This window comes from Dromaius novaehollandiae, chromosome 1 (assembly GCF_036370855.1).
Source record: "Dromaius novaehollandiae isolate bDroNov1 chromosome 1, bDroNov1.hap1, whole genome shotgun sequence".
NCBI lineage: Eukaryota > Metazoa > Chordata > Aves > Casuariiformes > Dromaiidae > Dromaius > Dromaius novaehollandiae.
In genome coordinates, this window is record NC_088098.1 from 153618712 (window position 1) to 153633292 (window position 14581).

At 36.7% G+C, this 14581-nt stretch overlaps 1 protein-coding gene across 5 annotated transcripts in view; it reads right to left on the bottom strand.

Moving 5' to 3' along the window:
* Positions 1-14581, bottom strand: part of TFDP1 (transcription factor Dp-1) — a 46877-nt gene that overhangs the window by 16250 nt on the left and 16046 nt on the right. The gene's annotated exons all lie outside the window — the stretch shown is intronic.

A 14581-nucleotide genomic window follows, 5' to 3' on the forward strand; every position in this document is an offset into this window, starting at 1 on the left:
CAAACAAGTCTTAAAATATTGAAGGCATTAATTTTGTTGCAACACCTGTCACTTGGAAGTATCAGGTCAAAGTTCTGGCAGTCCTTTCCCTCAGACCTCTTTTAAAGAGCCCAAGAGAGCCACGAGGGATGGCATAACTCCTATTTCTCCTTATTTCTTTCTCCCATTGTCCAACACAAAGACAACAATTAAATATTTTTACAACAGTTATATCAGGAAGGGCCCAAATCAGTCCCTGACCCTTACCGATCTGCTTACACATTCAGGTAGTCCACAGAAAGCAGGGAGCAACTCAATCTTGTTTTTGAAGCTAAGGGACTGAGTTTAGAAAAACCCTTCCTTTCCAACAGGTGTGTATTTCCTAGCTACCACTAGTAGTACACTATGACAAACTTGACAGCTTCACACCAATTTGGATAGGATGGTGCAACCTGTCGTTCTTCTGCGCATTAACCAATACTCCAATGCTATTTCAGTGATACAGCAAATATCCAGTTCATACCACAAGCTTCCTGTTCCTTTGAGTATAGGCATCACTATCATGGCCTTTTTAGTTCTTCCTTTCTGCAGAGTGCAGAAAAGTGATATAAACCCCTCCTGCTATTACTGCTTGCAGATCTTCTGCTCAGCCTTCCTGAGGTCAACATATCTCTTTTTAACCTCCTCCCCATTGCCTTAAAAACAATAAAGCAAGCTGAACATCGTATTTGCCTCTCCTTTCCAAGATTAAGATTCCTCATCTATTTGATCTTTCATTTCAGAGAACCTTTCCATACCTTTGACAGTTCTTGTTGCCTGTATGCTTTCTTGTTCTCCTACCTTTTCAGGTTTCTTTTTGCAAGGGACAGTGATGCACACATTGTTCATGACAACGGAATGCCATGTGTTACTGTATAACTCCATAACACTTTCTCTATTTCATTCCCTGATCCCTTTTAAATAATTCTTTAAATTTAATTTGCTTGGTCACCACCAAACAGTGATATCATGCTTTCATAATAAAATCTACAATGACTTCAAGATCTCTTTCCTGAGTTGCAATAGCACACTTAGGGTGCTCATTATATTTGGTTTGGTTTTCACCAATTATTAATCCATGGGTGGACTTTCCCTCCCATTCTATGACACCTTAGTTTCTTTAAAAGTCTGATTAAGGACCTTGATAAAGGGTTTTGTTTTGGGGGGGGGGGGGGCTTTTTTTGTTTGTTTGGTTTTTTTAAGATATCCAAGGACATCGCCTTGATTAGATAACCCTTACCATATACTGTTGACTCTTTCAAAGCATGACTTTGAAAAGGCATAACTTCCCTTTTTCCCCTCCCTCTAGAAAACCCATGTTAACTCCTCCCATTATCACACTTATCCATATGTCTACTAATTCTATCCTTTATGCTTTCAACTCATTTGCCCCAAGTCAGACTTACTGATCTGTATTTATCAGAATCCTTTTAAAAAAAGAAAAAAAAAAAAAGTCACTTTCTATTCGTCTGGTACCAAGGCCAATCTAAATTATACACATACTGAGTAAGCAGGACCAAAGTATCATTGCCAGGTCCTTTCAGCATTCACAGGTAAATGGTTTCTGGCCAATGTGATTTCTCATTACTCATTTTATCAATTTGTCCTAAAACTTCTCCTTATAGCTACACTGCAGTCTAAGACAACCTCATAAAGAACAGCCTTGTCAAGAGACCATCTCTAAGCGTCTTGACCATCTAATAACTTAACAGATGCAGCAGCAGGCTTTGTTCTTAAGATATGCTCAAAATTAAAAGTTATTCCTTATGCTATTGTGTTATTCCTTAAAAACTTTTTATGCAGTCAGCAAAGACAAATGCAAAATCTTGCACCTGGGACAGTGATAAAGACTCAACATCATATTGGGCTGGATTTGGAAAAACATAGCCAGAAGGCCAAAGGAAGTGATTATTCCCCTCTATTCCAGCACTCTTGAAGCTGCACGTGGATTACTGTGTTCAGTTTTGGGCCCCACAAGACAAGATAGGTATTGAAAAACAGGAGAGAGTCCAGTAGAAAGCCACTAAGACAGGTAGGTACTGGAACATATTAGGTATAAGTAGAAGCTGAGGGAGTCCAGTGTGTTTCAGCCTAGAGAAAACAAGGCTAAGGTATGGGGGCGGGGAACAGAGGGGATTTAATCACTGTCTTCAGCTACCAAATGTGGAGTTTAAGAGATGAGAGAGGGTATAGCAAAAGGACAAGAAACAACAGTCACAAGCTGCTGCACAGGAAATTCTGGTTAGATACAAGGGAAAAAATTCACAAGCAGAATTGCAAAGCACTCCAAGACACAGCCCAGGTGGTTTCCTGTAGATATATAAAATATAAATAAAAACTCAACTAGATCAAGCCATTGCTTTGATCAGAAGGTTGGACAAGATGGCCTCCAGCCTCCTTACATTATTCATATAATTCTATTAATATGAATAATTATCTTGCAAGTAAAACATCTGCATGAAGGGAAGAGTACATACACACTATATGTCTTTACAGTTTTTAATTGCATTGAAGCCTTCAAACCATTACTGACAATTAAAGGTTCCTAAAGAAATATACTGATTTTTCTGTGGTGCTATGCCTGAGTTAATATATGCTGTTGAACCAGCGTGGCTTTATACAGAAATGACATGGTATGTTTATTTTTATGGTACAAACTGATTTACAAGAAAGTTAAGTGTATTTGGAACAATAACACACAGTTCAGTCCTAGCCAAAATCAAAGTCAACCCATAGAAGATAATACACTAAACAGAAAAGCATACTTGTTCAAGAACAATACTACTGTTAAATTAAACAAAATGGAGCTTTTTAAAAAAGTAACTTTTCAACTTGTCCCTCCCAAGTGAATCCTACTACTTTCTCAATTACCTCACACACAAACATACTTCTACTACACAACAGCATTTTCAATGAGGCCAAAGCCACTTTAGTTTCATAGTCTTTAAGGATGCAAGCAGAAATTATTTTATTAACTCAGCTCTGCAAGTCAATGACGGCTTAATTTATTCAAAGGAATTTCACTATTTGTTTGTTAATTATTACTCTTACACCAATTATTGTAATCTGAATAACACCGTACTTGGTGGCCAAGAGATGGTGTGCATATGTAGCATGTAAAAATTAAAAGCACAAGTTTGCAGACAGTTCCCCTGACACAAACCTTTCTTCCTTCTCAAAACAAATACACACTAATACAGATAGCTCCTGCCACTTTTTCTTTTTTCTTCCTTCTTCTAAAGAACTAAAGACTTCAAAAAGAGTGGTAGTGGTAAAGGGACAGGTAAAAAAACACACACAGATTATCTCTAAAGACTTCACACACACTATCCCAGGTAAAACACACACACACAAATTATCCCTAAAGACTTCACACACACACACACACGCTATCCCAAAGGACATAACTACTATTTAAATTCTCAATTTCCAGCCAGTTTGGATGACTTCTTTTATGGATTTGGATGACTCATTTGCAATAAACTTCAAAGAACACAGAACTTAGCTAATACAAAATTCCATAATGCCTTCAAACAGAAGATAATGATACAGACAGGATCAAGGCGCAATGCTGTGTAAAACTCAAATAGCAAAAGCAGCAGCAGAAAGCTTGTAATGATCTAGCTACAAACTGCTACAGGTTAAGTGCTCTTTTCATGTAGAAACATGGTAAACTAGTCTCCTTTGGTTACCATTGGCATTTAGGGAAGAATCCTTGAATAGGGGAGAATTCTTCCTCTGCAAGCAAAGCAATAGATCCTTCCCAAAGCTGACTGCTCCAGTTCATGAAATAGCAGTAGCAACCTCATACTTCGTGTTTCATATCACAGAGGTTGGGCTGAGGTACTCCTCGACCCAGGAACAGAAAACCCACACCTTCCAAGTGCTGTACCATCTGCTGATGCAATCTACCTGCATGTTTTCTGTACTTGTGAAAGAGCAATAGGAGTGATGTAACAGCAGAAGTTAACTGAAAAACAAGTCAGTTTCCTGATAACATTGTCTTCAATAAACTAACTCTTGCCAGTCTGTCTTCTACCACAGAAGCAGTGTTGTATACGGTGGAGCTGGATTTTGTAAGAAGGTAATTTTGCAAGCACTTTCTGAATTAGTGTACCCCAACAAGGAAGGTACAGAATGAGAAACAGAGTGGTTTGTCACAACACAGAACACAAAATAATTACTACCATCTGCTGCAATAGTCTCAAATAAACTCTGTCCAGAGGACCAGTTTGTAAGTAAACGCTCTACGTGACTGAAGGTTAGGAGGTAAGCAAAGGGTTATTTTAAGAAAGGTCTAAAGAAAATTAATCTTGCAAATGACAACTTGTAGCACAACTGCTTAAAAATGCTCTTACGAACTCCACAACTTTTGTCTTGATTAAATAAGCTTTGAAACACATGGTTTTTACACAGCAGATGAAACCTGTCTTGAGGCTTCCTATGCAACTTGAAGGCAGCGATCTTCTTCAGCTAGCCTCAATACAAATCATACATGACATGCCCTCAAAAAGATACTATTACTATCAATTATCTGCTACAGCTCAGAGCTAAAAGAATGCAATTTGAAAAGCCTAACAGGTCTCTTTCAGGAGACCAAAAAAAGACCAATGAGACTTTCCACAAACAAGATAAATTAATGAGAAATACCAATTTTATAAACACAAGGAAGTGACACTGACACTGGAGATTCCATTGTGATAGTTACTTTTGAGAAGGCCCTATGCCATTTGGAACATTACATCCCTTTTATTTGGAGAATTAAAAAATATGAATAGGAATAGAATTTATAAGCAGCTTGAATATCTGTATGCTTAAGATTCAAATGGATTTTCTTCTTCTTTTTGGTGAGGAGTGACCAAAGAGATAGGAGGAGGAAGAGGGAATTCTACATTAATACAACTAAGAAAATTTCTTTACTGTCACAATTTTGTAGAGCAAATACAGACAAAGCTAATTCTGGCTCCAAACCTTTCCATCAAATCAACTGCTTAGAAAAAATGAAAAGACTAAATAATGAAAGCAAACTAGTCACTGACTGCAGAATCTGCCCTGCTTTCCAAAGTGTCATATGCCCCCCACTTCCAGTGGTCTCTTTAGAGAACTATCTGAAAAATAAAAAGTTTGGAATCAAAAAGTGACTAGAGTCTCTTCTAGGAATGTAAAGTAACCTGAATCCCTCTAATTTTTGTGGAGGTTCTCCTTCCAATTGAAAAGCTCTGGGTTATCAAATTACATATTTCTCTCAAGGTCTCCGCAAGTCACGGGCCTTACTACCGATAGCGCTATAGTGTTCTGAGAGACCGCGTATTAGACTCTCTGATTTTCAGTCACTGCCTCCACTTGTCTTTATTCATCTTCAGCTAGTTATTATTTGTCAGTATCCTGCTTAAGGAAGTTGCATTTGGATAGCACGGACATGCAGCTGAAAACTCAATGGGTAATTAGTAGGACCTTCTTCCCTAGTGAAATAAGAGCAAAGCATCTGCATCTCCTGGAAACAGAAAGAAAATGCATAGTGTGAAAGCACTGGGAACTGGAGGCTTATAGGAGCATTCTAACTCTTTCTTCGGTTTCTGTTCAAGGCAATACATTCATTTCCAAAATGAAAAAAAAAAAAAAAAAAAAAAAGGAAGCAAGAATTAGAGATGAGCTTCTTCCATTAATCAGAAGCACCATTCTATTACCCCATGCACTTGAAAGTTTCAGTTGCCCACTCTCTGCTAACACAGAAACTTCCACAGCTAACTTCAACTCCAGGGCTTTAACAAAAACTGCCCAATGACCAGGCTATAGGATCTTTTTCTAGAGGTGTTGCAAGCAATAGAAATCTAACCCCCCCGCAAATCCAGTTTTTTTAGATATATGAGATCTCATGGAAGCTCATCATGGAGATTTAAAGATAAGGAAGACAGATCATCTGAGGAAAAACTTCAGGTTCGTTATTCAGTATGAAAGTGTCTAGTTCATAAAAATAAAAGTTAAGATGTGCCTTTGAGGGCTCCAATCAGTGAAATCCAAAAAGCTCCCTGGAAAGTGGAGGATTATATAGGGTCCAAATCTCCATGCAGTTCAAAGACAGATGCACAGTCTCTGAAGCTGAGACACAGGTGAGGATGAATCCTGTTTTGGATAGCAGCAAAGCAAAGCCCAGAATATCAGCTATACTCAATATAGGAAATAACACACAAAAAGTGAGAATTTCAGAGCTACAAAAAGTTGGTGATGGAAGGTAATCAGGACACAATCAGGTAAGTTGAGGAAAGTCCTCAAAGAAATAAAGCTAGGCAACTATCACTGGACAAGAGGTAACAAAAGAGGTGTCCAAAGCAAACATCCTGAAACAACAAGCTATCATAACAGCAAAAGTTTTCTGTATGAACTATGGGACAGGCTTCCACCTCTTTCTTCATGTCATAACAGCATCACAGTAGCAGGAAACAGTGCGGTAAAGGCTCAAACCCTTTAAGCTGTCTCAACACAGTGACCAGCCTGGCGCTTGACAGCAATCTCTTTCAACCCCAATGCTAGATATAGGTGAAGTGGAAATCAAATGCCAACAGTCCCCTCAAGAACTGTTTACAGTTACTTTCTGTGTGTTTTTCTTTACAATATCTACCCAAATCACTTAGCCAGAACCACTGCTCTCTTCTAAATTTAAGAGAAGTCTTGAACATGTATCCAGGATGAAAACACTAGTTTAAAGTGCTGTTTTAAGTGTTTAAAGTGCCTTCTGTCTAGCTCACATCAGCTACAAAGAAGATCATTCCTTACCACAAAGAACACATTCCTTATCACAAAGCATCAATTTGACTAGCCTTAGATTAAGACAGTATATTTATAAAAGGCATACTTAGACAATCCGGGAAAGAAGGTAGAGGCGATAATTAGATCCTGGCAGCTGACTCCTCAGATATCTTTCTTAGGATGTTGTAGTTTGCAACTTCTCTCTCACAAACACCATAGATGCATCACAATTAGTTATATGCAAGCATAGTTTCGTGTTCTCTGAAAATGAGAAGGGATCAACCTACCATGAGCTTTGCCAACACACACAGACCATTGTCTCTAGTGTGTGCGAAGTCAAGTAAGAGTATCTTTGTTTACTGAGCAACTTGCATCATCCTGTTAAAACAACATGCTGATAGAGCAGTTATGAGCACTTAATACAAACAGCTCAGACTTTTAGGCAATTCTTATCAGTCTTAGATATGACTAATGATACTAACTTATAATATATGGAATAAAGTATTTCTGACACTGTTTTGAAATAAACTGGTTCCCTTAGCTGAAGACATTTTTTAATATCATTCCTATTCGCAGCAGTGGTTCCATTTCCTAACAGTGTCTTTGGAAAAACAACAAATGATTGGAATTACCCGAGCTGCGATAACACAGGCATTTTATAACCAACGTTCAAGCATATAACTATTTGCTAAAGGGAGAATCACAGGCTCCGAGATAGGTCTCTACTTCTGTTCCAGAGTAACAATTCCAGTCACTGTCAAAAAATCAGACAGAGTGTGACATAAAGAAAATTAACAATAAAATTAAATTGCAAAAGTTTCTTGTCATATAAATAAAAAGATAACAGAATTTTACAATTAAGCAGCGTTGAAATGTAAGAGTCTAAATATGTCCTCCAAAATTAAACATTTGACTTGAATTTTCAGTTACCAAATCTGAAATGAAAACAAAACTCAAATTATTTATGCCCATACAATGTGAAACTTTATTCTGAAGTTTAAGAGGTGAAAGGGGTTAAAGACTTTTTTTTAACACATATTTTCTGGTTACATACCGATAACGCCACCTACTGGTATGACAGATGATCCAAATTTCCTTGGCATTTTAAAATTAACTTCAGAGATTTAATTTCAACACAACATTAAACACTATTGGTTCTCTTTCCCTCTCCATTCATCTGATGCAGATCATTTCTTCCACCGTACACCCTCACGAGCAAGAGGCAGGATTAGAATTGAACAGTTTCCTATTTAATACTTAAGTATGAACTCTAATCTGGCTATAACAATGAAGATCAGAATACAGCAGTTTTCTTTGAAATGCAACCTCTCTGAACAGCAAAGCTTTTAGGTCTGTAAAATTCATTGCTAAATCATTTTTAGCAGAAAACAAACATTTGTGAGGCAGTTTTACTTGTCCAGCTCCTTTTAAAAATTCTTTCCATTCCTCCAACCCCTTAATATTTTCTGAGTCCAAAAATGAATTCTATCAGTCAAAGTCCATATACAGGGTGGATATGAGTAATTTCAGGATTAGGCAGTTAGCCAGGTGGATATTCCAAAACAAACCCAGGAGTTAATTAGATTCCCTCCCACCCCCTTTTTTCTCTAAGTGGCTTTTTAGAGTTTAAATCCCAGAGTGTTAAAGAAAAAATAAAAAGAGAAATAGAATATCCAAATAAGATTATCCTTGTCTTTTAACTAAGGTATGCAAGAAGCAACAATTACAATCAAGACACTTTAGAATTTTACTCCACAATTACGCTGCTCTCTTTTTCTTTTTTGAGTAAAACAATTTCTCCTTTATATTATTACCAGAAAAGGAACAGAGATATAAATCACAATGTGCGTTCCTTTAGAACACTGCTTCACTTAATATTTGAAATTCTCATAGCTTGTAATCATAATTTGAGTGTTTATTGGGCTTAAATTAGGTACAATTTCTACAACACCCATTCCTGAATACAGGATAACAAGCAATGGAAAGGGCCCTGCACAATTGTCTTCTCAGCAATCAAGTCTTTAGGGAAGAAATGTAATTGGTATTTTGGAAAGAGCCAAGGAAACTTGCATCTCTGATTCGAAAGGGATTTAGCATTTCTCCGCAATGTCACAATTGAAGCTGACAATAAATATAGCAGTACTGAACAAGCAGCAGATATAAAATCAAGTAGTTTTATTACCATGTATCAATGAGAGGCCATCAGGATATACAGTTATCTATTGCTGCACATATCACTTGCTACCAGAGTCACTAGCAAAGCTGCACACTAGGAAATACCTTGGCACTGCACAGGAATTCCTGAAACAAACGTGCTGCCACCATGTCTTCCCCGCTTCTCAGAACACTCTCTCTGTGCATCATAGTGCTGCTTCTCTCCTGAACAGCATTACACCAGAAAACTAATTTGTTAGTTATTCCAAGCACACCAAAACCTTTCGCACTGATACTTGTACTGAATCAAACACTCTGGACTAAATCTGTGGTTTTGTGGCACTGAACTCCACCAGACTAGAAGTTCAGATACTATTGGCATTAGCCTCAAAGCAAACGTTTTTAAGAGGAAAGTTGTACCAAGATAAAAATAGCTAGCCATGCCTCATGTCCTTAAAAAGGACAGGACTTCCAGAAGAAATTACAGTTTTTCAACAGGAGCACCCTGGAGCCAAACATACTGAAAACCTGTATTACCTATATTTCCTCATTCAAGGACTGACAAATACTTGGATAGTAAAAAAAATAAAATAAAAAAAAAAAATAAAAAATTCTCCCAACATATGCATCTGCATCAAGAAGATTAATTAATTAAATTGTAGATTTTCTAAATCTTTCATAAGATCTGGGAATCCATATGGCCTCAGATCAAACAGGTTTATATCATTTGGTGTGTTACTGGATTACTACTTTTCTGAGATTTAACTTTGAGATTTAACTACTAGCCTCATAAGACTAAATTCTCAGTGGTAAAGGAACAAAAATAGGCAGAGAGAATCTTCCTCAAGTGAGCAGAGCCAATAGTGTCACCTCAGCACAAAGGAAAATTAGCACCTTGATTGAGCAACTCCAGCTAACACTGCTTTTTTGCAGTTTCACGGCTAAATGCCTGGGTGTTACATTCCATTATTGGAAATACACAACGGTACCAGAGAACATAGGTGAACTTACACTCAACTTTTTCTAAAGTATCTTATGCACAAGCTTCCAACTCATCTCTACGACACACAAAAAAAAATGACACTTCTTATTCCGTACTAAAGATGTTTTTGAAGAAAAAAGTCATTTTCTAGAGCATTTTCTCAAATGGTGTTACATTCCCAGGAACAATTTACTCAAATTCACATGCCTTACCCAAACCAAATGTTGTAAACTGAACAGTATTTTTACTACTTTTTCCTCTTAAACCAAATAAAGCCAATCCTTGTTTGAAAAAAACAAAACAAGAAAAAAAAAATCAGTCTGGAGTTCATGATTCTGAACAGTCTCTCCAAAGTGAATTAGACTGTAAGAATGTCACACTAGCTCAAATAAAAGGCTCTCTAGGCTGGTAACCTGCTTCTGACAGATGATCAGGGAACAAATCCAAGGGCAAGACTTACATACAGAGAGGCTTCCCTAACTTACACGCTCTCCCCCAGATTCTACAGCTTTTGGACTTTCTGAGCAAGAGGTTGCTCAACATAACCACTAAGCAAGACCAATGATGTCCCCTTTTCATCATTCACCTAAGAAACAATAGCTATCTACCCAACAAAATTCAGTCTAAAAACAACAGGTAACAATTCTCTTTTCTATTCACAGGTCCCAGATTTCGGCCACATAGGTTAAAAACTTACAGCAGTCCATTTTCAAGCTACTCCAAAAGGTGTGGATAACTGACAATAATCAAACAAAACACTTTCTTTAGCTCAAACTATTCCTTTTACTGACAATTACAAAAAATCATTCTGAAGGTACACAGCTTAAAAACTTCAGTTTTGTCCGCCTAGTAAGAAGTTTTACTATCCCAATTTAATCAAATTAATTAAAATAAAAATATTACTACACTGTAATTGCTGGTGATAGGGAAGTTTTCACATTACTTATGTCTGCATCAAGTCCCAAGAGGACCATGTGAAAAATCCATTCTACCACGGTGTAAGTACTAAGAAAAACCCCCAACAGTGTTTCTATAACAAAAGAAGGATCTTAAAGCTAAGTGACATCGCAGTTCAGAAATTGCTATATGTATACACCCATATATCTATAAAAATCCACAAACACTGCACGCAAAATCTGAGAGACGAAATTTTTCAAAACGTTCTACCAGATTATTAGTTTTAACTTTGCCAACAGAGCTTTAAAAAAAATGCTAACAACAAAAATAAAACCACTTGGCAATTTGTTTTTTTAATCCACAGTAATAAAATCATGACTGTTTTTATAATTCAGTGAATAAGGCACTCATGTAAGGCACTCAATAGCAAATTCAAACATATACATCTTACTAGAAAGGCTTCTCTTCAAATTTACATACCCTGTACAGATGTCTCAACTGAAGCACTAACTTCCAAAGCTCTATCATGATTTAAAAACAACCACATTTAAAAAGCTTACATACTGTATTGATAAAACAATCATACGATTTCATGACTTTAAGAATATCTATGACTCAGATTATCATTACAGACCTTTTATCAGTTTCAAGTTACTGACAGATAATAAAAAACATCCTTTTCCTCTGTTCTTTGGCCTAATAGTTCATGTGGCAGATACTCCAGAGTAATTTCTAGTTGCCTCAAAGGCCAATGTCATCTGCTTAAGCGTGTAAGAACCTGAATGTAAGATTTGAAAACACTTTCTCAAAGTACTTTCTGCTTTTTCATAGTCTAGTATAAACTCTTAAGATAGTGAATAGCAACCTCAGCCTTGTGAGTGATAGTTTGTAACATGAGGTACCTATGTCAATGTAGTCTGTGCACTACTTCAAAAGTGCATAGTCATTCCTACACTACATTAAATCAGATCAAGTTTGCTTTGAACTGATCCATCCTGTAATACAGTGCATAGAAACAGCTCCAAAAATTTGTGCGAAGTGGTATCTGCAGTACCAAAATTTGATCAACATCAAATCTTGCACCTCTTGCAAATCTGACCCCTGAAAATTTCTTAAAAAAAATTATCAGCATCATAGCCTGAAGAATTTTGGTCACTTTTCATTTGGAAACATTAACTTTACAGCATATAGTATTTTTAAAAAACTATATTCATAAATAGCATATCTATTACATACACATTAAAAAAACAAAAACAGCATCACAACCCATATGGCAGGATTTAACCTGTTTAGGCCTAAAGTAAATTGTATCTTAAAGCAGCAACTGCTGTTGCTGCAACCTTCTTCAGGCTGTAAAAAAAATTTTTGGCCAGAAAAGTCAATCTCTGCTAACCTGCGATACTTGATTCATACATCTTCCACTAAGTCTCATATTGACCTCATAGACCTCTGATACAGTGTTACAGAATAATTTCAAGAAAAAGATCCTACTCTCCCAAAACATTTTCAGGAGTATGCCCTTATGACTGGGGGGACAAGTCAGTTTTTTCCTCTTCGATGTCCTTAAAAACCTGATTTCTTTGACAACTGAGTTACTCCAGATACCTTTCACACCCAGCTAGCAACACGTAGAAACAGAAGTCAGTCAAGAGTTTCTTGTTGCGGTTGCATTCTTACTCTGCTGAGCTTCTCAAAATCAGACTATTCCCAAAGATGACGGAAGGCATCATTTAATATTCCTAATCCAACGACCCTGAATGCTGTGAGAGTACAAAGGGAAAGTACCACAATAAGTAGCTAGGCTCATGTATTCTTCCCAAAGAGTTTCCCCTATTGCTGTTATGGGGGACAGCAGACTGGGCTAAGCAAACCACTGGTCTAACACAGTAGGTGACTTGTCATGTTCTTATCCAGTATCAATAAAGCTGTACATTCCCCAAACTCTCACTGTGATTGACCTGTGATTTCTTGAAAAAGACTCCTTCCTTTCATGAAATACAAAGCTGATGGGGGGGGTGGGGGGGGAACAACAACAAAAACTTTCAATGATGGACCCCGAAGAAGAACAGAAGGGTTTCTTCCTGACCTCCTTCAACTCATTCTTGAAGTACACCAGATGCATTTCTACTCTTCTCGTCATTAAAATAATTCAAAAGAACTACCTTATTAAATACCTAACAAGAACTATTAAAAAAAAAAAAGCTATACTCTATGGCCCTATGGAAAGCTAACCCTGCATTTCTGATCCATTAATGTGGACTGAATTCTCTTCATCATAAAATTAAAAGAAATCTTTCACAGACTTAGTAATACAGCACTAGACTTCCTTATATAATACCTAATGTAAACAACTACTAATAAGAAAGTACATACTATCTTGTGTATATGAATTATATTTCAAATAATAACTTTTAAAGACTACATAAAAAACTTAAAATTGTAAAAAAAAAAAAAAAAGTAACAGTGGTAAACAAATACCACTTTAGTGAATAAATTCCAATACACATCTAAATAATTTAGTGACAAAAAGATTTGTTGTGTTAAATCCTGATTAAGACTACAAAGCCTGCCAAAAAAAAAAAAAAAAACAAAACAAGGACAAGTTAGAGGCAAGAAATGTAAAACAATCAAGCTAATAGAAACAGTCACTGTTTCTTCTCAGAATTAAGAATTAGTTGCTGACAATTACCTTTAGAAACCCTCCTGAAAGCAATGATGCACAAAGATTAATTAAGGATAGCTTAGTTTGCTTGTGTTACTTGTGATGGTATACATTAAGAACAAAGTTGGATTTTCAAACAAAGGAGTTGCAAGCCTCAAATAAAATATTTAACCACTGATATTAATTTTAGGAATTCTAAAAGCAAAGAAAGTTGGCCCCTGTTTTTTCCCAGTTTTGCTTTAAGAACTATGCAATCATAAAAGATTCACCTTTCCAACTCTTACTGTCTAGGCTCCACCATCTGTATTGACTAGATCTCCATTGATGATAACAGGGGCTTAGACACTTAACTCAAACATAGTGTAAAGCACATTGGCATGAAATGTTTCCATAAATATTTGCCCTACCAATCAGTTTTACTGCCCACAGGGGTTGGTAAAATGGTACAGTTGTTAAGGATCAAGTCTCTACTTGCATTTTCTGCTTTTGTTTCAGGAGGTGGGGTGGGGGAAGGTGTGACAAATATACATGTGGACCGCTCTTTGATTACATATTTCCACTGCCTTTTAGAACAGCTAAGCATGGATAGCAGTCTGAAGGAAACTTATGGCTGTATCAAAAAGATTAAGCTACTGACTTGTTTGCATGGCAAGTTCTTTCCAGCAGACACAAATAAGCATCCCTTCTGCAGTTAATATGTGTTAATACAATCATTCACGCCATAGTGCCTTCTCCTTCAAAGGTAGATCATGGCAGATTAGTCAGGCAGTTTCCTTTTGTAAAGCAATGTACATTTTTATTTAAGAGAATGTCACAGTCTATTGAGATTCCAATATAATATTTGATATATTATACTATGTACAAAAATTACTAGTTAAATTGGTGATGATAGAAATTAGAAGTTCTTCTGCAAACTGTGAAGAGAAATGCTCAAGTGAGTTCTTCTGAAATGGAATATTACGGTAGAGCAATATCACTAACGGAGTTCCCCTGAACTGGACTATACGTCAATCTTAGAGTACACCAGTGTAATCAAACAGTGCATAAAGTCAACAACTTTGTCAACACTGACGTTTATGGGAGCATCAGACAAGAAGCAGAAGATGACTCTGCCCTAAAAA